This window comes from Schistocerca serialis, unplaced genomic scaffold (assembly GCF_023864345.2).
Source record: "Schistocerca serialis cubense isolate TAMUIC-IGC-003099 unplaced genomic scaffold, iqSchSeri2.2 HiC_scaffold_984, whole genome shotgun sequence".
In the NCBI taxonomy this organism is placed as follows: Eukaryota; Metazoa; Arthropoda; class Insecta; order Orthoptera; family Acrididae; genus Schistocerca; species Schistocerca serialis.
The window spans coordinates 1-19,983 of record NW_026048611.1 but is presented as its reverse complement, the minus strand read 5'-3'; the positions used below and the strand labels follow the sequence as shown (position 1 = coordinate 19,983).

Here is a 19,983-nt window from a genome sequence, read left to right as displayed (position 1 = left end):
TCGCGTCAGCCGAGCAAAGTCGGGACAAGTCGGGACATACTACAGGATGGCCTGCGTGGAGCAACGACGGAAAGAAAACGTTAATTTAACAGCACGTGGCTCACATACTCATACGTAAAAATTTGCGCCCGTTGCGGTGGCCGGGAATCGAACCCGGATCAACTGCTTGGAAGGCAACTATGCTCACCATTACACCACCACCGCACAGCCGCTGCCCGTGACGCCGCGCTGTGTCGGCTTCCCGCCCGCCGGCAGCGGCCCACGGTGATAGTAGCTGTAGGCGCTTTACGAGGTAGGAGGGTGCATCCACACGCGTTCGGGCAGCGCCTCCACGCACGCTGCGTCTTTGGGCAAGACTCGTCGCCGCGGCCGCAAGGTTACTCACACGATAGTGATGAGCGGTCGCTTTAAGGCAGTGTAGTGGGGGACTCCGCGTGTGTAGCACTTTTTTCGGTTGTATCCGGCGTCGTTGGGTGGCAATCCCACTTTCCCTGCAGACAGCTACTCTGGAATATGCTCGGGAAGCACGGTCGACCGCCCCCAACAAATGCAACTAAAAAAATGAGAACAACAACAAAAAAAGCGGCAGGTTGTTCGCCTACCACGCGGGCGGCCCGGGTTCGATTCCCGGCCGATGCATCGTTTTGCTGTTCTCGCTATAATGCTGCCGCGCCGATTGCTCGTTTGAGCTGCGTCAGCCTCAGAAATGTATAGCAGGATTCGCTGTGAGAAGAACCAAACACGCAGCACGCAAGAGACCGTACTTGGACGGACGCGTGCTATTTCTGAACTCTAGCGTCAGCCTGGCCCTACAGGCCGCTGTGTTCAGGTGCCGCAAGGGCGATGTACTGTAACCTCAGGCAGTGCTGCTTTCCGTTGGAAAAGCCGCGGCAGCAGTTTAATCTAGCAATTCGGGAAAGCACGTGTAGCAACACAACAGATTCTTGAGAAAGCGCAAACTGTCTATCTCTAATATGCGAGGCTTACCAAGTTTCCTGGGACGTTGGTTGCAGACGTGCCTCGGTAGCGCAGTGGGCAGCGCGTAAGTCTCATAATCTTAAGGTCGTGAGTTCGATCCTCACCCGGGGCATATAATTTGCTGTACATCATGGCTGAATTAACGGCGTTGCTGTTGCTAGGGAACGAACTGAATTGTCGTTTGTTATCCACAAGGAGTCCACGCCTCAGCGTCAAAATGTTTACATGCAGCTATGGCAAGGTACAGCTTTGACCTTTCTCCTCCCCTGTTATGAGTAAAATATGATGCAAACAGCAATGAATAGTCAGTTTCGAGCTGTGCGCCATGCCAGTCTGTAGGCGCAAATATGCTCGCAAACAGAGAACACCACTGAGTCCGGATTCAGCACGAAATGCCAGAGGAGAGGGAGTAAATCTGACACTTATCGAGCAAATCCGGTGTGGTCTAGTGGCTAGGATACCTGGCTTTCACCCAGGAGGCCAGGGTTCGATTCCCGGTACCGGAAGCGAAGTTTTTGCGCACACGACCCTCCATGTTTTGGCCCTCCAACCCTCGTTTGTCGCCCTCCTTCCGGAGCTTCAACCGAGCGTAATCGGGGAAAAAAGGCACGAGATGCAATTACTGTCAGCACCGGGATAAAGGGAGAAGAGGCACTGGTCCGCTGTTGGGCTGCTACCAGCGTCAGTGGCAAGTCGGTGAAGTCGCCAGTTGCGCCAGAAGCCAGCAATTACGCGTTCCAGTTATTCACATTGCCTGCAGCTGCTCCATCCCCCAACAAGTGTGAGCCCGGATAGCTCAGTCGGTAGAGCATTAGGCTTTTAACCTAAGGGTCCAGGGTTCGAGTCCCTGTCCGGGCGAAGATTTTAACGCTTCCGTAATGGCTCGTCTCGTAGCGCTGGTAGCCCTGCCGTAATCAGTGCACGGAGTTCGTTTCCTGTCAACATACTGCGCAGAACGGTTTGAGTTTTCACGATTCGAGGGAACTTTTTGGCTGCGAGCAGTCGTGGCCGAGTGGTTAAGGCGTCTGACTAGAAATCAGATTCCCTCTGGGAGCGTAGGTTCGAGTCCTACCGACTGCGTCTCTTTTTTTTATTTTTTTGTTTAAGAAGAAGGAGCAGAAAATTTCGCAGTTTGCCTGTCGTTTTGGTACTTCGCTACACCTCACCTCTCACAGCCGTTTATATCGCCTGTCCTCTTGATAAGGGCGAATTCCAAGCGTCAGCTTTCGCGTCAGCCGAGCAAAGTCGGGACAAGTCGGGACATACTACAGGATGGCCTGCGTGGAGCAACGACGGAAAGAAAACGTTAATTTAACAGCACGTGGCTCACATACTCATACGTAAAAATTTGCGCCCGTTGCGGTGGCCGGGAATCGAACCCGGATCAACTGCTTGGAAGGCAACTATGCTCACCATTACACCACCACCGCACAGCCGCTGCCCGTGACGCCGCGCTGTGTCGGCTTCCCGCCCGCCGGCAGCGGCCCACGGTGATAGTAGCTGTAGGCGCTTTACGAGGTAGGAGGGTGCATCCACACGCGTTCGGGCAGCGCCTCCACGCACGCTGCGTCTTTGGGCAAGACTCGTCGCCGCGGCCGCAAGGTTACTCACACGATAGTGATGAGCGGTCGCTTTAAGGCAGTGTAGTGGGGGACTCCGCGTGTGTAGCACTTTTTTCGGTTGTATCCGGCGTCGTTGGGTGGCAATCCCACTTTCCCTGCAGACAGCTACTCTGGAATATGCTCGGGAAGCACGGTCGACCGCCCCCAACAAATGCAACTAAAAAAATGAGAACAACAACAAAAAAAGCGGCAGGTTGTTCGCCTACCACGCGGGCGGCCCGGGTTCGATTCCCGGCCGATGCATCGTTTTGCTGTTCTCGCTATAATGCTGCCGCGCCGATTGCTCGTTTGAGCTGCGTCAGCCTCAGAAATGTATAGCAGGATTCGCTGTGAGAAGAACCAAACACGCAGCACGCAAGAGACCGTACTTGGACGGACGCGTGCTATTTCTGAACTCTAGCGTCAGCCTGGCCCTACAGGCCGCTGTGTTCAGGTGCCGCAAGGGCGATGTACTGTAACCTCAGGCAGTGCTGCTTTCCGTTGGAAAAGCCGCGGCAGCAGTTTAATCTAGCAATTCGGGAAAGCACGTGTAGCAACACAACAGATTCTTGAGAAAGCGCAAACTGTCTATCTCTAATATGCGAGGCTTACCAAGTTTCCTGGGACGTTGGTTGCAGACGTGCCTCGGTAGCGCAGTGGGCAGCGCGTAAGTCTCATAATCTTAAGGTCGTGAGTTCGATCCTCACCCGGGGCATATAATTTGCTGTACATCATGGCTGAATTAACGGCGTTGCTGTTGCTAGGGAACGAACTGAATTGTCGTTTGTTATCCACAAGGAGTCCACGCCTCAGCGTCAAAATGTTTACATGCAGCTATGGCAAGGTACAGCTTTGACCTTTCTCCTCCCCTGTTATGAGTAAAATATGATGCAAACAGCAATGAATAGTCAGTTTCGAGCTGTGCGCCATGCCAGTCTGTAGGCGCAAATATGCTCGCAAACAGAGAACACCACTGAGTCCGGATTCAGCACGAAATGCCAGAGGAGAGGGAGTAAATCTGACACTTATCGAGCAAATCCGATGTGGTCTAGTGGCTAGGATACCTGGCTTTCACCCAGGAGGCCAGGGTTCGATTCCCGGTACCGGAAGCGAAGTTTTTGCGCACACGACCCTCCATGTTTTGGCCCTCCAACCCTCGTTTGTCGCCCTCCTTCCGGAGCTTCAACCGAGCGTAATCGGGGAAAAAAGGCACGAGATGCAATTACTGTCAGCACCGGGATAAAGGGAGAAGAGGCACTGGTCCGCTGTTGGGCTGCTACCAGCGTCAGTGGCAAGTCGGTGAAGTCGCCAGTTGCGCCAGAAGCCAGCAATTACGCGTTCCAGTTATTCACATTGCCTGCAGCTGCTCCATCCCCCAACAAGTGTGAGCCCGGATAGCTCAGTCGGTAGAGCATTAGGCTTTTAACCTAAGGGTCCAGGGTTCGAGTCCCTGTCCGGGCGAAGATTTTAACGCTTCCGTAATGGCTCGTCTCGTAGCGCTGGTAGCCCTGCCGTAATCAGTGCACGGAGTTCGTTTCCTGTCAACATACTGCGCAGAACGGTTTGAGTTTTCACGATTCGAGGGAACTTTTTGGCTGCGAGCAGTCGTGGCCGAGTGGTTAAGGCGTCTGACTAGAAATCAGATTCCCTCTGGGAGCGTAGGTTCGAGTCCTACCGACTGCGTCTCTTTTTTTTATTTTTTTGTTTAAGAAGAAGGAGCAGAAAATTTCGCAGTTTGCCTGTCGTTTTGGTACTTCGCTACACCTCACCTCTCACAGCCGTTTATATCGCCTGTCCTCTTGATAAGGGCGAATTCCAAGCGTCAGCTTTCGCGTCAGCCGAGCAAAGTCGGGACAAGTCGGGACATACTACAGGATGGCCTGCGTGGAGCAACGACGGAAAGAAAACGTTAATTTAACAGCACGTGGCTCACATACTCATACGTAAAAATTTGCGCCCGTTGCGGTGGCCGGGAATCGAACCCGGATCAACTGCTTGGAAGGCAACTATGCTCACCATTACACCACCACCGCACAGCCGCTGCCCGTGACGCCGCGCTGTGTCGGCTTCCCGCCCGCCGGCAGCGGCCCACGGTGATAGTAGCTGTAGGCGCTTTACGAGGTAGGAGGGTGCATCCACACGCGTTCGGGCAGCGCCTCCACGCACGCTGCGTCTTTGGGCAAGACTCGTCGCCGCGGCCGCAAGGTTACTCACACGATAGTGATGAGCGGTCGCTTTAAGGCAGTGTAGTGGGGGACTCCGCGTGTGTAGCACTTTTTTCGGTTGTATCCGGCGTCGTTGGGTGGCAATCCCACTTTCCCTGCAGACAGCTACTCTGGAATATGCTCGGGAAGCACGGTCGACCGCCCCCAACAAATGCAACTAAAAAAATGAGAACAACAACAAAAAAAGCGGCAGGTTGTTCGCCTACCACGCGGGCGGCCCGGGTTCGATTCCCGGCCGATGCATCGTTTTGCTGTTCTCGCTATAATGCTGCCGCGCCGATTGCTCGTTTGAGCTGCGTCAGCCTCAGAAATGTATAGCAGGATTCGCTGTGAGAAGAACCAAACACGCAGCACGCAAGAGACCGTACTTGGACGGACGCGTGCTATTTCTGAACTCTAGCGTCAGCCTGGCCCTACAGGCCGCTGTGTTCAGGTGCCGCAAGGGCGATGTACTGTAACCTCAGGCAGTGCTGCTTTCCGTTGGAAAAGCCGCGGCAGCAGTTTAATCTAGCAATTCGGGAAAGCACGTGTAGCAACACAACAGATTCTTGAGAAAGCGCAAACTGTCTATCTCTAATATGCGAGGCTTACCAAGTTTCCTGGGACGTTGGTTGCAGACGTGCCTCGGTAGCGCAGTGGGCAGCGCGTAAGTCTCATAATCTTAAGGTCGTGAGTTCGATCCTCACCCGGGGCATATAATTTGCTGTACATCATGGCTGAATTAACGGCGTTGCTGTTGCTAGGGAACGAACTGAATTGTCGTTTGTTATCCACAAGGAGTCCACGCCTCAGCGTCAAAATGTTTACATCCAGCTATGGCAAGGTACAGCTTTGACCTTTCTCCTCCCCTGTTATGAGTAAAATATGATGCAAACAGCAATGAATAGTCAGTTTCGAGCTGTGCGCCATGCCAGTCTGTAGGCGCAAATATGCTCGCAAACAGAGAACACCACTGAGTCCGGATTCAGCACGAAATGCCAGAGGAGAGGGAGTAAATCTGACACTTATCGAGCAAATCCGGTGTGGTCTAGTGGCTAGGATACCTGGCTTTCACCCAGGAGGCCAGGGTTCGATTCCCGGTACCGGAAGCGAAGTTTTTGCGCACACGACCCTCCATGTTTTGGCCCTCCAACCCTCGTTTGTCGCCCTCCTTCCGGAGCTTCAACCGAGCGTAATCGGGGAAAAAAGGCACGAGATGCAATTACTGTCAGCACCGGGATAAAGGGAGAAGAGGCACTGGTCCGCTGTTGGGCTGCTACCAGCGTCAGTGGCAAGTCGGTGAAGTCGCCAGTTGCGCCAGAAGCCAGCAATTACGCGTTCCAGTTATTCACATTGCCTGCAGCTGCTCCATCCCCCAACAAGTGTGAGCCCGGATAGCTCAGTCGGTAGAGCATTAGGCTTTTAACCTAAGGGTCCAGGGTTCGAGTCCCTGTCCGGGCGAAGATTTTAACGCTTCCGTAATGGCTCGTCTCGTAGCGCTGGTAGCCCTGCCGTAATCAGTGCACGGAGTTCGTTTCCTGTCAACATACTGCGCAGAACGGTTTGAGTTTTCACGATTCGAGGGAACTTTTTGGCTGCGAGCAGTCGTGGCCGAGTGGTTAAGGCGTCTGACTAGAAATCAGATTCCCTCTGGGAGCGTAGGTTCGAGTCCTACCGACTGCGTCTCTTTTTTTTATTTTTTTGTTTAAGAAGAAGGAGCAGAAAATTTCGCAGTTTGCCTGTCGTTTTGGTACTTCGCTACACCTCACCTCTCACAGCCGTTTATATCGCCTGTCCTCTTGATAAGGGCGAATTCCAAGCGTCAGCTTTCGCGTCAGCCGAGCAAAGTCGGGACAAGTCGGGACATACTACAGGATGGCCTGCGTGGAGCAACGACGGAAAGAAAACGTTAATTTAACAGCACGTGGCTCACATACTCATACGTAAAAATTTGCGCCCGTTGCGGTGGCCGGGAATCGAACCCGGATCAACTGCTTGGAAGGCAACTATGCTCACCATTACACCACCACCGCACAGCCGCTGCCCGTGACGCCGCGCTGTGTCGGCTTCCCGCCCGCCGGCAGCGGCCCACGGTGATAGTAGCTGTAGGCGCTTTACGAGGTAGGAGGGTGCATCCACACGCGTTCGGGCAGCGCCTCCACGCACGCTGCGTCTTTGGGCAAGACTCGTCGCCGCGGCCGCAAGGTTACTCACACGATAGTGATGAGCGGTCGCTTTAAGGCAGTGTAGTGGGGGACTCCGCGTGTGTAGCACTTTTTTCGGTTGTATCCGGCGTCGTTGGGTGGCAATCCCACTTTCCCTGCAGACAGCTACTCTGGAATATGCTCGGGAAGCACGGTCGACCGCCCCCAACAAATGCAACTAAAAAAATGAGAACAACAACAAAAAAAGCGGCAGGTTGTTCGCCTACCACGCGGGCGGCCCGGGTTCGATTCCCGGCCGATGCATCGTTTTGCTGTTCTCGCTATAATGCTGCCGCGCCGATTGCTCGTTTGAGCTGCGTCAGCCTCAGAAATGTATAGCAGGATTCGCTGTGAGAAGAACCAAACACGCAGCACGCAAGAGACCGTACTTGGACGGACGCGTGCTATTTCTGAACTCTAGCGTCAGCCTGGCCCTACAGGCCGCTGTGTTCAGGTGCCGCAAGGGCGATGTACTGTAACCTCAGGCAGTGCTGCTTTCCGTTGGAAAAGCCGCGGCAGCAGTTTAATCTAGCAATTCGGGAAAGCACGTGTAGCAACACAACAGATTCTTGAGAAAGCGCAAACTGTCTATCTCTAATATGCGAGGCTTACCAAGTTTCCTGGGACGTTGGTTGCAGACGTGCCTCGGTAGCGCAGTGGGCAGCGCGTAAGTCTCATAATCTTAAGGTCGTGAGTTCGATCCTCACCCGGGGCATATAATTTGCTGTACATCATGGCTGAATTAACGGCGTTGCTGTTGCTAGGGAACGAACTGAATTGTCGTTTGTTATCCACAAGGAGTCCACGCCTCAGCGTCAAAATGTTTACATGCAGCTATGGCAAGGTACAGCTTTGACCTTTCTCCTCCCCTGTTATGAGTAAAATATGATGCAAACAGCAATGAATAGTCAGTTTCGAGCTGTGCGCCATGCCAGTCTGTAGGCGCAAATATGCTCGCAAACAGAGAACACCACTGAGTCCGGATTCAGCACGAAATGCCAGAGGAGAGGGAGTAAATCTGACACTTATCGAGCAAATCCGGTGTGGTCTAGTGGCTAGGATACCTGGCTTTCACCCAGGAGGCCAGGGTTCGATTCCCGGTACCGGAAGCGAAGTTTTTGCGCACACGACCCTCCATGTTTTGGCCCTCCAACCCTCGTTTGTCGCCCTCCTTCCGGAGCTTCAACCGAGCGTAATCGGGGAAAAAAGGCACGAGATGCAATTACTGTCAGCACCGGGATAAAGGGAGAAGAGGCACTGGTCCGCTGTTGGGCTGCTACCAGCGTCAGTGGCAAGTCGGTGAAGTCGCCAGTTGCGCCAGAAGCCAGCAATTACGCGTTCCAGTTATTCACATTGCCTGCAGCTGCTCCATCCCCCAACAAGTGTGAGCCCGGATAGCTCAGTCGGTAGAGCATTAGGCTTTTAACCTAAGGGTCCAGGGTTCGAGTCCCTGTCCGGGCGAAGATTTTAACGCTTCCGTAATGGCTCGTCTCGTAGCGCTGGTAGCCCTGCCGTAATCAGTGCACGGAGTTCGTTTCCTGTCAACATACTGCGCAGAACGGTTTGAGTTTTCACGATTCGAGGGAACTTTTTGGCTGCGAGCAGTCGTGGCCGAGTGGTTAAGGCGTCTGACTAGAAATCAGATTCCCTCTGGGAGCGTAGGTTCGAGTCCTACCGACTGCGTCTCTTTTTTTTATTTTTTTGTTTAAGAAGAAGGAGCAGAAAATTTCGCAGTTTGCCTGTCGTTTTGGTACTTCGCTACACCTCACCTCTCACAGCCGTTTATATCGCCTGTCCTCTTGATAAGGGCGAATTCCAAGCGTCAGCTTTCGCGTCAGCCGAGCAAAGTCGGGACAAGTCGGGACATACTACAGGATGGCCTGCGTGGAGCAACGACGGAAAGAAAACGTTAATTTAACAGCACGTGGCTCACATACTCATACGTAAAAATTTGCGCCCGTTGCGGTGGCCGGGAATCGAACCCGGATCAACTGCTTGGAAGGCAACTATGCTCACCATTACACCACCACCGCACAGCCGCTGCCCGTGACGCCGCGCTGTGTCGGCTTCCCGCCCGCCGGCAGCGGCCCACGGTGATAGTAGCTGTAGGCGCTTTACGAGGTAGGAGGGTGCATCCACACGCGTTCGGGCAGCGCCTCCACGCACGCTGCGTCTTTGGGCAAGACTCGTCGCCGCGGCCGCAAGGTTACTCACACGATAGTGATGAGCGGTCGCTTTAAGGCAGTGTAGTGGGGGACTCCGCGTGTGTAGCACTTTTTTCGGTTGTATCCGGCGTCGTTGGGTGGCAATCCCACTTTCCCTGCAGACAGCTACTCTGGAATATGCTCGGGAAGCACGGTCGACCGCCCCCAACAAATGCAACTAAAAAAATGAGAACAACAACAAAAAAAGCGGCAGGTTGTTCGCCTACCACGCGGGCGGCCCGGGTTCGATTCCCGGCCGATGCATCGTTTTGCTGTTCTCGCTATAATGCTGCCGCGCCGATTGCTCGTTTGAGCTGCGTCAGCCTCAGAAATGTATAGCAGGATTCGCTGTGAGAAGAACCAAACACGCAGCACGCAAGAGACCGTACTTGGACGGACGCGTGCTATTTCTGAACTCTAGCGTCAGCCTGGCCCTACAGGCCGCTGTGTTCAGGTGCCGCAAGGGCGATGTACTGTAACCTCAGGCAGTGCTGCTTTCCGTTGGAAAAGCCGCGGCAGCAGTTTAATCTAGCAATTCGGGAAAGCACGTGTAGCAACACAACAGATTCTTGAGAAAGCGCAAACTGTCTATCTCTAATATGCGAGGCTTACCAAGTTTCCTGGGACGTTGGTTGCAGACGTGCCTCGGTAGCGCAGTGGGCAGCGCGTAAGTCTCATAATCTTAAGGTCGTGAGTTCGATCCTCACCCGGGGCATATAATTTGCTGTACATCATGGCTGAATTAACGGCGTTGCTGTTGCTAGGGAACGAACTGAATTGTCGTTTGTTATCCACAAGGAGTCCACGCCTCAGCGTCAAAATGTTTACATGCAGCTATGGCAAGGTACAGCTTTGACCTTTCTCCTCCCCTGTTATGAGTAAAATATGATGCAAACAGCAATGAATAGTCAGTTTCGAGCTGTGCGCCATGCCAGTCTGTAGGCGCAAATATGCTCGCAAACAGAGAACACCACTGAGTCCGGATTCAGCACGAAATGCCAGAGGAGAGGGAGTAAATCTGACACTTATCGAGCAAATCCGGTGTGGTCTAGTGGCTAGGATACCTGGCTTTCACCCAGGAGGCCAGGGTTCGATTCCCGGTACCGGAAGCGAAGTTTTTGCGCACACGACCCTCCATGTTTTGGCCCTCCAACCCTCGTTTGTCGCCCTCCTTCCGGAGCTTCAACCGAGCGTAATCGGGGAAAAAAGGCACGAGATGCAATTACTGTCAGCACCGGGATAAAGGGAGAAGAGGCACTGGTCCGCTGTTGGGCTGCTACCAGCGTCAGTGGCAAGTCGGTGAAGTCGCCAGTTGCGCCAGAAGCCAGCAATTACGCGTTCCAGTTATTCACATTGCCTGCAGCTGCTCCATCCCCCAACAAGTGTGAGCCCGGATAGCTCAGTCGGTAGAGCATTAGGCTTTTAACCTAAGGGTCCAGGGTTCGAGTCCCTGTCCGGGCGAAGATTTTAACGCTTCCGTAATGGCTCGTCTCGTAGCGCTGGTAGCCCTGCCGTAATCAGTGCACGGAGTTCGTTTCCTGTCAACATACTGCGCAGAACGGTTTGAGTTTTCACGATTCGAGGGAACTTTTTGGCTGCGAGCAGTCGTGGCCGAGTGGTTAAGGCGTCTGACTAGAAATCAGATTCCCTCTGGGAGCGTAGGTTCGAGTCCTACCGACTGCGTCTCTTTTTTTTATTTTTTTGTTTAAGAAGAAGGAGCAGAAAATTTCGCAGTTTGCCTGTCGTTTTGGTACTTCGCTACACCTCACCTCTCACAGCCGTTTATATCGCCTGTCCTCTTGATAAGGGCGAATTCCAAGCGTCAGCTTTCGCGTCAGCCGAGCAAAGTCGGGACAAGTCGGGACATACTACAGGATGGCCTGCGTGGAGCAACGACGGAAAGAAAACGTTAATTTAACAGCACGTGGCTCACATACTCATACGTAAAAATTTGCGCCCGTTGCGGTGGCCGGGAATCGAACCCGGATCAACTGCTTGGAAGGCAACTATGCTCACCATTACACCACCACCGCACAGCCGCTGCCCGTGACGCCGCGCTGTGTCGGCTTCCCGCCCGCCGGCAGCGGCCCACGGTGATAGTAGCTGTAGGCGCTTTACGAGGTAGGAGGGTGCATCCACACGCGTTCGGGCAGCGCCTCCACGCACGCTGCGTCTTTGGGCAAGACTCGTCGCCGCGGCCGCAAGGTTACTCACACGATAGTGATGAGCGGTCGCTTTAAGGCAGTGTAGTGGGGGACTCCGCGTGTGTAGCACTTTTTTCGGTTGTATCCGGCGTCGTTGGGTGGCAATCCCACTTTCCCTGCAGACAGCTACTCTGGAATATGCTCGGGAAGCACGGTCGACCGCCCCCAACAAATGCAACTAAAAAAATGAGAACAACAACAAAAAAAGCGGCAGGTTGTTCGCCTACCACGCGGGCGGCCCGGGTTCGATTCCCGGCCGATGCATCGTTTTGCTGTTCTCGCTATAATGCTGCCGCGCCGATTGCTCGTTTGAGCTGCGTCAGCCTCAGAAATGTATAGCAGGATTCGCTGTGAGAAGAACCAAACACGCAGCACGCAAGAGACCGTACTTGGACGGACGCGTGCTATTTCTGAACTCTAGCGTCAGCCTGGCCCTACAGGCCGCTGTGTTCAGGTGCCGCAAGGGCGATGTACTGTAACCTCAGGCAGTGCTGCTTTCCGTTGGAAAAGCCGCGGCAGCAGTTTAATCTAGCAATTCGGGAAAGCACGTGTAGCAACACAACAGATTCTTGAGAAAGCGCAAACTGTCTATCTCTAATATGCGAGGCTTACCAAGTTTCCTGGGACGTTGGTTGCAGACGTGCCTCGGTAGCGCAGTGGGCAGCGCGTAAGTCTCATAATCTTAAGGTCGTGAGTTCGATCCTCACCCGGGGCATATAATTTGCTGTACATCATGGCTGAATTAACGGCGTTGCTGTTGCTAGGGAACGAACTGAATTGTCGTTTGTTATCCACAAGGAGTCCACGCCTCAGCGTCAAAATGTTTACATCCAGCTATGGCAAGGTACAGCTTTGACCTTTCTCCTCCCCTGTTATGAGTAAAATATGATGCAAACAGCAATGAATAGTCAGTTTCGAGCTGTGCGCCATGCCAGTCTGTAGGCGCAAATATGCTCGCAAACAGAGAACACCACTGAGTCCGGATTCAGCACGAAATGCCAGAGGAGAGGGAGTAAATCTGACACTTATCGAGCAAATCCGGTGTGGTCTAGTGGCTAGGATACCTGGCTTTCACCCAGGAGGCCAGGGTTCGATTCCCGGTACCGGAAGCGAAGTTTTTGCGCACACGACCCTCCATGTTTTGGCCCTCCAACCCTCGTTTGTCGCCCTCCTTCCGGAGCTTCAACCGAGCGTAATCGGGGAAAAAAGGCACGAGATGCAATTACTGTCAGCACCGGGATAAAGGGAGAAGAGGCACTGGTCCGCTGTTGGGCTGCTACCAGCGTCAGTGGCAAGTCGGTGAAGTCGCCAGTTGCGCCAGAAGCCAGCAATTACGCGTTCCAGTTATTCACATTGCCTGCAGCTGCTCCATCCCCCAACAAGTGTGAGCCCGGATAGCTCAGTCGGTAGAGCATTAGGCTTTTAACCTAAGGGTCCAGGGTTCGAGTCCCTGTCCGGGCGAAGATTTTAACGCTTCCGTAATGGCTCGTCTCGTAGCGCTGGTAGCCCTGCCGTAATCAGTGCACGGAGTTCGTTTCCTGTCAACATACTGCGCAGAACGGTTTGAGTTTTCACGATTCGAGGGAACTTTTTGGCTGCGAGCAGTCGTGGCCGAGTGGTTAAGGCGTCTGACTAGAAATCAGATTCCCTCTGGGAGCGTAGGTTCGAGTCCTACCGACTGCGTCTCTTTTTTTTATTTTTTTGTTTAAGAAGAAGGAGCAGAAAATTTCGCAGTTTGCCTGTCGTTTTGGTACTTCGCTACACCTCACCTCTCACAGCCGTTTATATCGCCTGTCCTCTTGATAAGGGCGAATTCCAAGCGTCAGCTTTCGCGTCAGCCGAGCAAAGTCGGGACAAGTCGGGACATACTACAGGATGGCCTGCGTGGAGCAACGACGGAAAGAAAACGTTAATTTAACAGCACGTGGCTCACATACTCATACGTAAAAATTTGCGCCCGTTGCGGTGGCCGGGAATCGAACCCGGATCAACTGCTTGGAAGGCAACTATGCTCACCATTACACCACCACCGCACAGCCGCTGCCCGTGACGCCGCGCTGTGTCGGCTTCCCGCCCGCCGGCAGCGGCCCACGGTGATAGTAGCTGTAGGCGCTTTACGAGGTAGGAGGGTGCATCCACACGCGTTCGGGCAGCGCCTCCACGCACGCTGCGTCTTTGGGCAAGACTCGTCGCCGCGGCCGCAAGGTTACTCACACGATAGTGATGAGCGGTCGCTTTAAGGCAGTGTAGTGGGGGACTCCGCGTGTGTAGCACTTTTTTCGGTTGTATCCGGCGTCGTTGGGTGGCAATCCCACTTTCCCTGCAGACAGCTACTCTGGAATATGCTCGGGAAGCACGGTCGACCGCCCCCAACAAATGCAACTAAAAAAATGAGAACAACAACAAAAAAAGCGGCAGGTTGTTCGCCTACCACGCGGGCGGCCCGGGTTCGATTCCCGGCCGATGCATCGTTTTGCTGTTCTCGCTATAATGCTGCCGCGCCGATTGCTCGTTTGAGCTGCGTCAGCCTCAGAAATGTATAGCAGGATTCGCTGTGAGAAGAACCAAACACGCAGCACGCAAGAGACCGTACTTGGACGGACGCGTGCTATTTCTGAACTCTAGCGTCAGCCTGGCCCTACAGGCCGCTGTGTTCAGGTGCCGCAAGGGCGATGTACTGTAACCTCAGGCAGTGCTGCTTTCCGTTGGAAAAGCCGCGGCAGCAGTTTAATCTAGCAATTCGGGAAAGCACGTGTAGCAACACAACAGATTCTTGAGAAAGCGCAAACTGTCTATCTCTAATATGCGAGGCTTACCAAGTTTCCTGGGACGTTGGTTGCAGACGTGCCTCGGTAGCGCAGTGGGCAGCGCGTAAGTCTCATAATCTTAAGGTCGTGAGTTCGATCCTCACCCGGGGCATATAATTTGCTGTACATCATGGCTGAATTAACGGCGTTGCTGTTGCTAGGGAACGAACTGAATTGTCGTTTGTTATCCACAAGGAGTCCACGCCTCAGCGTCAAAATGTTTACATGCAGCTATGGCAAGGTACAGCTTTGACCTTTCTCCTCCCCTGTTATGAGTAAAATATGATGCAAACAGCAATGAATAGTCAGTTTCGAGCTGTGCGCCATGCCAGTCTGTAGGCGCAAATATGCTCGCAAACAGAGAACACCACTGAGTCCGGATTCAGCACGAAATGCCAGAGGAGAGGGAGTAAATCTGACACTTATCGAGCAAATCCGGTGTGGTCTAGTGGCTAGGATACCTGGCTTTCACCCAGGAGGCCAGGGTTCGATTCCCGGTACCGGAAGCGAAGTTTTTGCGCACACGACCCTCCATGTTTTGGCCCTCCAACCCTCGTTTGTCGCCCTCCTTCCGGAGCTTCAACCGAGCGTAATCGGGGAAAAAAGGCACGAGATGCAATTACTGTCAGCACCGGGATAAAGGGAGAAGAGGCACTGGTCCGCTGTTGGGCTGCTACCAGCGTCAGTGGCAAGTCGGTGAAGTCGCCAGTTGCGCCAGAAGCCAGCAATTACGCGTTCCAGTTATTCACATTGCCTGCAGCTGCTCCATCCCCCAACAAGTGTGAGCCCGGATAGCTCAGTCGGTAGAGCATTAGGCTTTTAACCTAAGGGTCCAGGGTTCGAGTCCCTGTCCGGGCGAAGATTTTAACGCTTCCGTAATGGCTCGTCTCGTAGCGCTGGTAGCCCTGCCGTAATCAGTGCACGGAGTTCGTTTCCTGTCAACATACTGCGCAGAACGGTTTGAGTTTTCACGATTCGAGGGAACTTTTTGGCTGCGAGCAGTCGTGGCCGAGTGGTTAAGGCGTCTGACTAGAAATCAGATTCCCTCTGGGAGCGTAGGTTCGAGTCCTACCGACTGCGTCTCTTTTTTTTATTTTTTTGTTTAAGAAGAAGGAGCAGAAAATTTCGCAGTTTGCCTGTCGTTTTGGTACTTCGCTACACCTCACCTCTCACAGCCGTTTATATCGCCTGTCCTCTTGATAAGGGCGAATTCCAAGCGTCAGCTTTCGCGTCAGCCGAGCAAAGTCGGGACAAGTCGGGACATACTACAGGATGGCCTGCGTGGAGCAACGACGGAAAGAAAACGTTAATTTAACAGCACGTGGCTCACATACTCATACGTAAAAATTTGCGCCCGTTGCGGTGGCCGGGAATCGAACCCGGATCAACTGCTTGGAAGGCAACTATGCTCACCATTACACCACCACCGCACAGCCGCTGCCCGTGACGCCGCGCTGTGTCGGCTTCCCGCCCGCCGGCAGCGGCCCACGGTGATAGTAGCTGTAGGCGCTTTACGAGGTAGGAGGGTGCATCCACACGCGTTCGGGCAGCGCCTCCACGCACGCTGCGTCTTTGGGCAAGACTCGTCGCCGCGGCCGCAAGGTTACTCACACGATAGTGATGAGCGGTCGCTTTAAGGCAGTGTAGTGGGGGACTCCGCGTGTGTAGCACTTTTTTCGGTTGTATCCGGCGTCGTTGGGTGGCAATCCCACTTTCCCTGCAGACAGCTACTCTGGAATATGCTCGGGAAGCACGGTCGACCGCCCCCAACAAATGCAACTAAAAAAATGAGAACAACAACAAAAAAAGCGGCAGGTTGTTCGCCTACCACGCGGGCGGCCCGGGTTCGATTCCCGGCCGATGCATCGTTTTGCTGTTCTCGCTATAATGCTGCCGCGCCGATTGCTCGTTTGAGCTGCGTCAGCCTCAGAAATGTATAGCAGGATTCGCTGTGAGAAGAACCAAACACGCAGCACGCAAGAGACCGTACTTGGACGGACGCGTGCTATTTCTGAACTCTAGCGTCAGCCTGGCCCTACAGGCCGCTGTGTTCAGGTGCCGCAAGGGCGATGTACTGTAACCTCAGGCAGTGCTGCTTTCCGTTGGAAAAGCCGCGGCAGCAGTTTAATCTAGCAATTCGGGAAAGCACGTGTAGCAACACAACAGATTCTTGAGAAAGCGCAAACTGTCTATCTCTAATATGCGAGGCTTACCAAGTTTCCTGGGACGTTGGTTGCAGACGTGCCTCGGTAGCGCAGTGGGCAGCGCGTAAGTCTCATAATCTTAAGGTCGTGAGTTCGATCCTCACCCGGGGCATATAATTTGCTGTACATCATGGCTGAATTAACGGCGTTGCTGTTGCTAGGGAACGAACTGAATTGTCGTTTGTTATCCACAAGGAGTCCACGCCTCAGCGTCAAAATGTTTACATGCAGCTATGGCAAGGTACAGCTTTGACCTTTCTCCTCCCCTGTTATGAGTAAAATATGATGCAAACAGCAATGAATAGTCAGTTTCGAGCTGTGCGCCATGCCAGTCTGTAGGCGCAAATATGCTCGCAAACAGAGAACACCACTGAGTCCGGATTCAGCACGAAATGCCAGAGGAGAGGGAGTAAATCTGACACTTATCGAGCAAATCCGGTGTGGTCTAGTGGCTAGGATACCTGGCTTTCACCCAGGAGGCCAGGGTTCGATTCCCGGTACCGGAAGCGAAGTTTTTGCGCACACGACCCTCCATGTTTTGGCCCTCCAACCCTCGTTTGTCGCCCTCCTTCCGGAGCTTCAACCGAGCGTAATCGGGAAAAAAGGCACGAGATGCAATTACTGTCAGCACCGGGATAAAGGGAGAAGAGGCACTGGTCCGCTGTTGGGCTGCTACCAGCGTCAGTGGCAAGTCGGTGAAGTCGCCAGTTGCGCCAGAAGCCAGCAATTACGCGTTCCAGTTATTCACATTGCCTGCAGCTGCTCCATCCCCCAACAAGTGTGAGCCCGGATAGCTCAGTCGGTAGAGCATTAGGCTTTTAACCTAAGGGTCCAGGGTTCGAGTCCCTGTCCGGGCGAAGATTTTAACGCTTCCGTAATGGCTCGTCTCGTAGCGCTGGTAGCCCTGCCGTAATCAGTGCACGGAGTTCGTTTCCTGTCAACATACTGCGCAGAACGGTTTGAGTTTTCACGATTCGAGGGAACTTTTTGGCTGCGAGCAGTCGTGGCCGAGTGGTTAAGGCGTCTGACTAGAAATCAGATTCCCTCTGGGAGCGTAGGTTCGAGTCCTACCGACTGCGTCTCTTTTTTTTATTTTTTTGTTTAAGAAGAAGGAGCAGAAAATTTCGCAGTTTGCCTGTCGTTTTGGTACTTCGCTACACCTCACCTCTCACAGCCGTTTATATCGCCTGTCCTCTTGATAAGGGCGAATTCCAAGCGTCAGCTTTCGCGTCAGCCGAGCAAAGTCGGGACAAGTCGGGACATACTACAGGATGGCCTGCGTGGAGCAACGACGGAAAGAAAACGTTAATTTAACAGCACGTGGCTCACATACTCATACGTAAAAATTTGCGCCCGTTGCGGTGGCCGGGAATCGAACCCGGATCAACTGCTTGGAAGGCAACTATGCTCACCATTACACCACCACCGCACAGCCGCTGCCCGTGACGCCGCGCTGTGTCGGCTTCCCGCCCGCCGGCAGCGGCCCACGGTGATAGTAGCTGTAGGCGCTTTACGAGGTAGGAGGGTGCATCCACACGCGTTCGGGCAGCGCCTCCACGCACGCTGCGTCTTTGGGCAAGACTCGTCGCCGCGGCCGCAAGGTTACTCACACGATAGTGATGAGCGGTCGCTTTAAGGCAGTGTAGTGGGGGACTCCGCGTGTGTAGCACTTTTTTCGGTTGTATCCGGCGTCGTTGGGTGGCAATCCCACTTTCCCTGCAGACAGCTACTCTGGAATATGCTCGGGAAGCACGGTCGACCGCCCCCAACAAATGCAACTAAAAAAATGAGAACAACAACAAAAAAAGCGGCAGGTTGTTCGCCTACCACGCGGGCGGCCCGGGTTCGATTCCCGGCCGATGCATCGTTTTTGCTGTTCTCGCTATAATGCTGCCGCGCCGATTGCTCGTTTGAGCTGCGTCAGCCTCAGAAATGTATAGCAGGATTCGCTGTGAGAAGAACCAAACACGCAGCACGCAAGAGACCGTACTTGGACGGACGCGTGCTATTTCTGAACTCTAGCGTCAGCCTGGCCCTACAGGCCGCTGTGTTCAGGTGCCGCAAGGGCGATGTACTGTAACCTCAGGCAGTGCTGCTTTCCGTTGGAAAAGCCGCGGCAGCAGTTTAATCTAGCAATTCGGGAAAGCACGTGTAGCAACACAACAGATTCTTGAGAAAGCGCAAACTGTCTATCTCTAATATGCGAGGCTTACCAAGTTTCCTGGGACGTTGGTTGCAGACGTGCCTCGGTAGCGCAGTGGGCAGCGCGTAAGTCTCATAATCTTAAGGTCGTGAGTTCGATCCTCACCCGGGGCATATAATTTGCTGTACATCATGGCTGAATTAACGGCGTTGCTGTTGCTAGGGAACGAACTGAATTGTCGTTTGTTATCCACAAGGAGTCCACGCCTCAGCGTCAAATGTTTACATGCAGCTATGGCAAGGTACAGCTTTGACCTTTCTCCTCCCCTGTTATGAGTAAAATATGATGCAAACAGCAATGAATAGTCAGTTTCGAGCTGTGCGCCATGCCAGTCTGTAGGCGCAAATATGCTCGCAAACAGAGAACACCACTGAGTCCGGATTCAGCACGAAATGCCAGAGGAGAGGGAGTAAATCTGACACTTATCGAGCAAATCCGGTGTGGTCTAGTGGCTAGGATACCTGGCTTTCACCCAGGAGGCCAGGGTTCGATTCCCGGTACCGGAAGCGAAGTTTTTGCGCACACGACCCTCCATGTTTTGGCCCTCCAACCCTCGTTTGTCGCCCTCCTTCCGGAGCTTCAACCGAGCGTAATCGGGGAAAAAAGGCACGAGATGCAATTACTGTCAGCACCGGGATAAAGGGAGAAGAGGCACTGGTCCGCTGTTGGGCTGCTACCAGCGTCAGTGGCAAGTCGGTGAAGTCGCCAGTTGCGCCAGAAGCCAGCAATTACGCGTTCCAGTTATTCACATTGCCTGCAGCTGCTCCATCCCCCAACAAGTGTGAGCCCGGATAGCTCAGTCGGTAGAGCATTAGGCTTTTAACCTAAGGGTCCAGGGTTCGAGTCCCTGTCCGGGCGAAGATTTTAACGCTTCCGTAATGGCTCGTCTCGTAGCGCTGGTAGCCCTGCCGTAATCAGTGCACGGAGTTCGTTTCCTGTCAACATACTGCGCAGAACGGTTTGAGTTTTCACGATTCGAGGGAACTTTTTGGCTGCGAGCAGTCGTGGCCGAGTGGTTAAGGCGTCTGACTAGAAATCAGATTCCCTCTGGGAGCGTAGGTTCGAGTCCTACCGACTGCGTCTCTTTTTTTTATTTTTTTGTTTAAGAAGAAGGAGCAGAAAATTTCGCAGTTTGCCTGTCGTTTTGGTACTTCGCTACACCTCACCTCTCACAGCCGTTTATATCGCCTGTCCTCTTGATAAGGGCGAATTCCAAGCGTCAGCTTTCGCGTCAGCCGAGCAAAGTCGGGACAAGTCGGGACATACTACAGGATGGCCTGCGTGGAGCAACGACGGAAAGAAAACGTTAATTTAACAGCACGTGGCTCACATACTCATACGTAAAAATTTGCGCCCGTTGCGGTGGCCGGAATC

At 53.5% G+C, this 19,983-nt stretch overlaps 45 non-coding genes across 45 annotated transcripts; 36 read left to right on the top strand and 9 right to left on the bottom strand.

Moving 5' to 3' along the window:
- Positions 1-132: 132 nt before the first annotated feature.
- Positions 133-204, bottom strand: Trnag-ucc (transfer RNA glycine (anticodon UCC)). Its single transcript has one exon. It is a non-coding gene; the product is annotated as a tRNA-Gly (tRNA).
- An 813-nt stretch (positions 205-1,017) lies between these two features.
- On the top strand, positions 1,018-1,090 carry Trnam-cau (transfer RNA methionine (anticodon CAU)). Its single transcript has one exon. It is a non-coding gene; the product is annotated as a tRNA-Met (tRNA).
- Positions 1,091-1,412: 322 nt separating this feature from the next.
- Positions 1,413-1,484, top strand: Trnae-uuc (transfer RNA glutamic acid (anticodon UUC)). Its single transcript has one exon. It is a non-coding gene; the product is annotated as a tRNA-Glu (tRNA).
- Positions 1,485-1,763: 279 nt separating this feature from the next.
- Positions 1,764-1,836, top strand: Trnak-uuu (transfer RNA lysine (anticodon UUU)). Its single transcript has one exon. It is a non-coding gene; the product is annotated as a tRNA-Lys (tRNA).
- Positions 1,837-1,976: 140 nt separating this feature from the next.
- Trnas-aga (transfer RNA serine (anticodon AGA)) lies at positions 1,977-2,058 on the top strand. Its single transcript has one exon. It is a non-coding gene; the product is annotated as a tRNA-Ser (tRNA).
- A 278-nt stretch (positions 2,059-2,336) lies between these two features.
- Positions 2,337-2,408, bottom strand: Trnag-ucc (transfer RNA glycine (anticodon UCC)). The gene has a single exon. It is a non-coding gene; the product is annotated as a tRNA-Gly (tRNA).
- An 813-nt stretch (positions 2,409-3,221) lies between these two features.
- Trnam-cau (transfer RNA methionine (anticodon CAU)) lies at positions 3,222-3,294 on the top strand. Its single transcript has one exon. It is a non-coding gene; the product is annotated as a tRNA-Met (tRNA).
- Positions 3,295-3,616: 322 nt separating this feature from the next.
- Trnae-uuc (transfer RNA glutamic acid (anticodon UUC)) lies at positions 3,617-3,688 on the top strand. The gene has a single exon. It is a non-coding gene; the product is annotated as a tRNA-Glu (tRNA).
- Positions 3,689-3,967: 279 nt separating this feature from the next.
- On the top strand, positions 3,968-4,040 carry Trnak-uuu (transfer RNA lysine (anticodon UUU)). Its single transcript has one exon. It is a non-coding gene; the product is annotated as a tRNA-Lys (tRNA).
- Positions 4,041-4,180: 140 nt separating this feature from the next.
- Positions 4,181-4,262, top strand: Trnas-aga (transfer RNA serine (anticodon AGA)). Its single transcript has one exon. It is a non-coding gene; the product is annotated as a tRNA-Ser (tRNA).
- A 278-nt stretch (positions 4,263-4,540) lies between these two features.
- Positions 4,541-4,612, bottom strand: Trnag-ucc (transfer RNA glycine (anticodon UCC)). The gene has a single exon. It is a non-coding gene; the product is annotated as a tRNA-Gly (tRNA).
- Positions 4,613-5,425: 813 nt separating this feature from the next.
- Trnam-cau (transfer RNA methionine (anticodon CAU)) lies at positions 5,426-5,498 on the top strand. Its single transcript has one exon. It is a non-coding gene; the product is annotated as a tRNA-Met (tRNA).
- Positions 5,499-5,820: 322 nt separating this feature from the next.
- Positions 5,821-5,892, top strand: Trnae-uuc (transfer RNA glutamic acid (anticodon UUC)). Its single transcript has one exon. It is a non-coding gene; the product is annotated as a tRNA-Glu (tRNA).
- A 279-nt stretch (positions 5,893-6,171) lies between these two features.
- Positions 6,172-6,244, top strand: Trnak-uuu (transfer RNA lysine (anticodon UUU)). Its single transcript has one exon. It is a non-coding gene; the product is annotated as a tRNA-Lys (tRNA).
- Positions 6,245-6,384: 140 nt separating this feature from the next.
- On the top strand, positions 6,385-6,466 carry Trnas-aga (transfer RNA serine (anticodon AGA)). The gene has a single exon. It is a non-coding gene; the product is annotated as a tRNA-Ser (tRNA).
- Positions 6,467-6,744: 278 nt separating this feature from the next.
- Positions 6,745-6,816, bottom strand: Trnag-ucc (transfer RNA glycine (anticodon UCC)). The gene has a single exon. It is a non-coding gene; the product is annotated as a tRNA-Gly (tRNA).
- An 813-nt stretch (positions 6,817-7,629) lies between these two features.
- Positions 7,630-7,702, top strand: Trnam-cau (transfer RNA methionine (anticodon CAU)). Its single transcript has one exon. It is a non-coding gene; the product is annotated as a tRNA-Met (tRNA).
- A 322-nt stretch (positions 7,703-8,024) lies between these two features.
- Trnae-uuc (transfer RNA glutamic acid (anticodon UUC)) lies at positions 8,025-8,096 on the top strand. Its single transcript has one exon. It is a non-coding gene; the product is annotated as a tRNA-Glu (tRNA).
- A 279-nt stretch (positions 8,097-8,375) lies between these two features.
- On the top strand, positions 8,376-8,448 carry Trnak-uuu (transfer RNA lysine (anticodon UUU)). The gene has a single exon. It is a non-coding gene; the product is annotated as a tRNA-Lys (tRNA).
- Positions 8,449-8,588: 140 nt separating this feature from the next.
- Positions 8,589-8,670, top strand: Trnas-aga (transfer RNA serine (anticodon AGA)). The gene has a single exon. It is a non-coding gene; the product is annotated as a tRNA-Ser (tRNA).
- A 278-nt stretch (positions 8,671-8,948) lies between these two features.
- On the bottom strand, positions 8,949-9,020 carry Trnag-ucc (transfer RNA glycine (anticodon UCC)). Its single transcript has one exon. It is a non-coding gene; the product is annotated as a tRNA-Gly (tRNA).
- An 813-nt stretch (positions 9,021-9,833) lies between these two features.
- Positions 9,834-9,906, top strand: Trnam-cau (transfer RNA methionine (anticodon CAU)). Its single transcript has one exon. It is a non-coding gene; the product is annotated as a tRNA-Met (tRNA).
- A 322-nt stretch (positions 9,907-10,228) lies between these two features.
- On the top strand, positions 10,229-10,300 carry Trnae-uuc (transfer RNA glutamic acid (anticodon UUC)). Its single transcript has one exon. It is a non-coding gene; the product is annotated as a tRNA-Glu (tRNA).
- A 279-nt stretch (positions 10,301-10,579) lies between these two features.
- Positions 10,580-10,652, top strand: Trnak-uuu (transfer RNA lysine (anticodon UUU)). Its single transcript has one exon. It is a non-coding gene; the product is annotated as a tRNA-Lys (tRNA).
- A 140-nt stretch (positions 10,653-10,792) lies between these two features.
- Positions 10,793-10,874, top strand: Trnas-aga (transfer RNA serine (anticodon AGA)). Its single transcript has one exon. It is a non-coding gene; the product is annotated as a tRNA-Ser (tRNA).
- A 278-nt stretch (positions 10,875-11,152) lies between these two features.
- On the bottom strand, positions 11,153-11,224 carry Trnag-ucc (transfer RNA glycine (anticodon UCC)). Its single transcript has one exon. It is a non-coding gene; the product is annotated as a tRNA-Gly (tRNA).
- An 813-nt stretch (positions 11,225-12,037) lies between these two features.
- Trnam-cau (transfer RNA methionine (anticodon CAU)) lies at positions 12,038-12,110 on the top strand. The gene has a single exon. It is a non-coding gene; the product is annotated as a tRNA-Met (tRNA).
- Positions 12,111-12,432: 322 nt separating this feature from the next.
- Positions 12,433-12,504, top strand: Trnae-uuc (transfer RNA glutamic acid (anticodon UUC)). Its single transcript has one exon. It is a non-coding gene; the product is annotated as a tRNA-Glu (tRNA).
- A 279-nt stretch (positions 12,505-12,783) lies between these two features.
- Trnak-uuu (transfer RNA lysine (anticodon UUU)) lies at positions 12,784-12,856 on the top strand. Its single transcript has one exon. It is a non-coding gene; the product is annotated as a tRNA-Lys (tRNA).
- A 140-nt stretch (positions 12,857-12,996) lies between these two features.
- Trnas-aga (transfer RNA serine (anticodon AGA)) lies at positions 12,997-13,078 on the top strand. The gene has a single exon. It is a non-coding gene; the product is annotated as a tRNA-Ser (tRNA).
- A 278-nt stretch (positions 13,079-13,356) lies between these two features.
- Trnag-ucc (transfer RNA glycine (anticodon UCC)) lies at positions 13,357-13,428 on the bottom strand. The gene has a single exon. It is a non-coding gene; the product is annotated as a tRNA-Gly (tRNA).
- Positions 13,429-14,241: 813 nt separating this feature from the next.
- On the top strand, positions 14,242-14,314 carry Trnam-cau (transfer RNA methionine (anticodon CAU)). Its single transcript has one exon. It is a non-coding gene; the product is annotated as a tRNA-Met (tRNA).
- Positions 14,315-14,636: 322 nt separating this feature from the next.
- Positions 14,637-14,708, top strand: Trnae-uuc (transfer RNA glutamic acid (anticodon UUC)). Its single transcript has one exon. It is a non-coding gene; the product is annotated as a tRNA-Glu (tRNA).
- Positions 14,709-14,987: 279 nt separating this feature from the next.
- Positions 14,988-15,060, top strand: Trnak-uuu (transfer RNA lysine (anticodon UUU)). The gene has a single exon. It is a non-coding gene; the product is annotated as a tRNA-Lys (tRNA).
- A 140-nt stretch (positions 15,061-15,200) lies between these two features.
- On the top strand, positions 15,201-15,282 carry Trnas-aga (transfer RNA serine (anticodon AGA)). The gene has a single exon. It is a non-coding gene; the product is annotated as a tRNA-Ser (tRNA).
- A 278-nt stretch (positions 15,283-15,560) lies between these two features.
- On the bottom strand, positions 15,561-15,632 carry Trnag-ucc (transfer RNA glycine (anticodon UCC)). The gene has a single exon. It is a non-coding gene; the product is annotated as a tRNA-Gly (tRNA).
- An 813-nt stretch (positions 15,633-16,445) lies between these two features.
- Positions 16,446-16,518, top strand: Trnam-cau (transfer RNA methionine (anticodon CAU)). Its single transcript has one exon. It is a non-coding gene; the product is annotated as a tRNA-Met (tRNA).
- A 322-nt stretch (positions 16,519-16,840) lies between these two features.
- Trnae-uuc (transfer RNA glutamic acid (anticodon UUC)) lies at positions 16,841-16,912 on the top strand. Its single transcript has one exon. It is a non-coding gene; the product is annotated as a tRNA-Glu (tRNA).
- A 278-nt stretch (positions 16,913-17,190) lies between these two features.
- Positions 17,191-17,263, top strand: Trnak-uuu (transfer RNA lysine (anticodon UUU)). Its single transcript has one exon. It is a non-coding gene; the product is annotated as a tRNA-Lys (tRNA).
- A 140-nt stretch (positions 17,264-17,403) lies between these two features.
- Positions 17,404-17,485, top strand: Trnas-aga (transfer RNA serine (anticodon AGA)). The gene has a single exon. It is a non-coding gene; the product is annotated as a tRNA-Ser (tRNA).
- Positions 17,486-17,763: 278 nt separating this feature from the next.
- Trnag-ucc (transfer RNA glycine (anticodon UCC)) lies at positions 17,764-17,835 on the bottom strand. Its single transcript has one exon. It is a non-coding gene; the product is annotated as a tRNA-Gly (tRNA).
- Positions 17,836-18,649: 814 nt separating this feature from the next.
- Positions 18,650-18,722, top strand: Trnam-cau (transfer RNA methionine (anticodon CAU)). Its single transcript has one exon. It is a non-coding gene; the product is annotated as a tRNA-Met (tRNA).
- Positions 18,723-19,043: 321 nt separating this feature from the next.
- Trnae-uuc (transfer RNA glutamic acid (anticodon UUC)) lies at positions 19,044-19,115 on the top strand. Its single transcript has one exon. It is a non-coding gene; the product is annotated as a tRNA-Glu (tRNA).
- A 279-nt stretch (positions 19,116-19,394) lies between these two features.
- On the top strand, positions 19,395-19,467 carry Trnak-uuu (transfer RNA lysine (anticodon UUU)). Its single transcript has one exon. It is a non-coding gene; the product is annotated as a tRNA-Lys (tRNA).
- Positions 19,468-19,607: 140 nt separating this feature from the next.
- Trnas-aga (transfer RNA serine (anticodon AGA)) lies at positions 19,608-19,689 on the top strand. Its single transcript has one exon. It is a non-coding gene; the product is annotated as a tRNA-Ser (tRNA).
- The last annotated feature ends 294 nt before the right edge of the window (positions 19,690-19,983 follow it).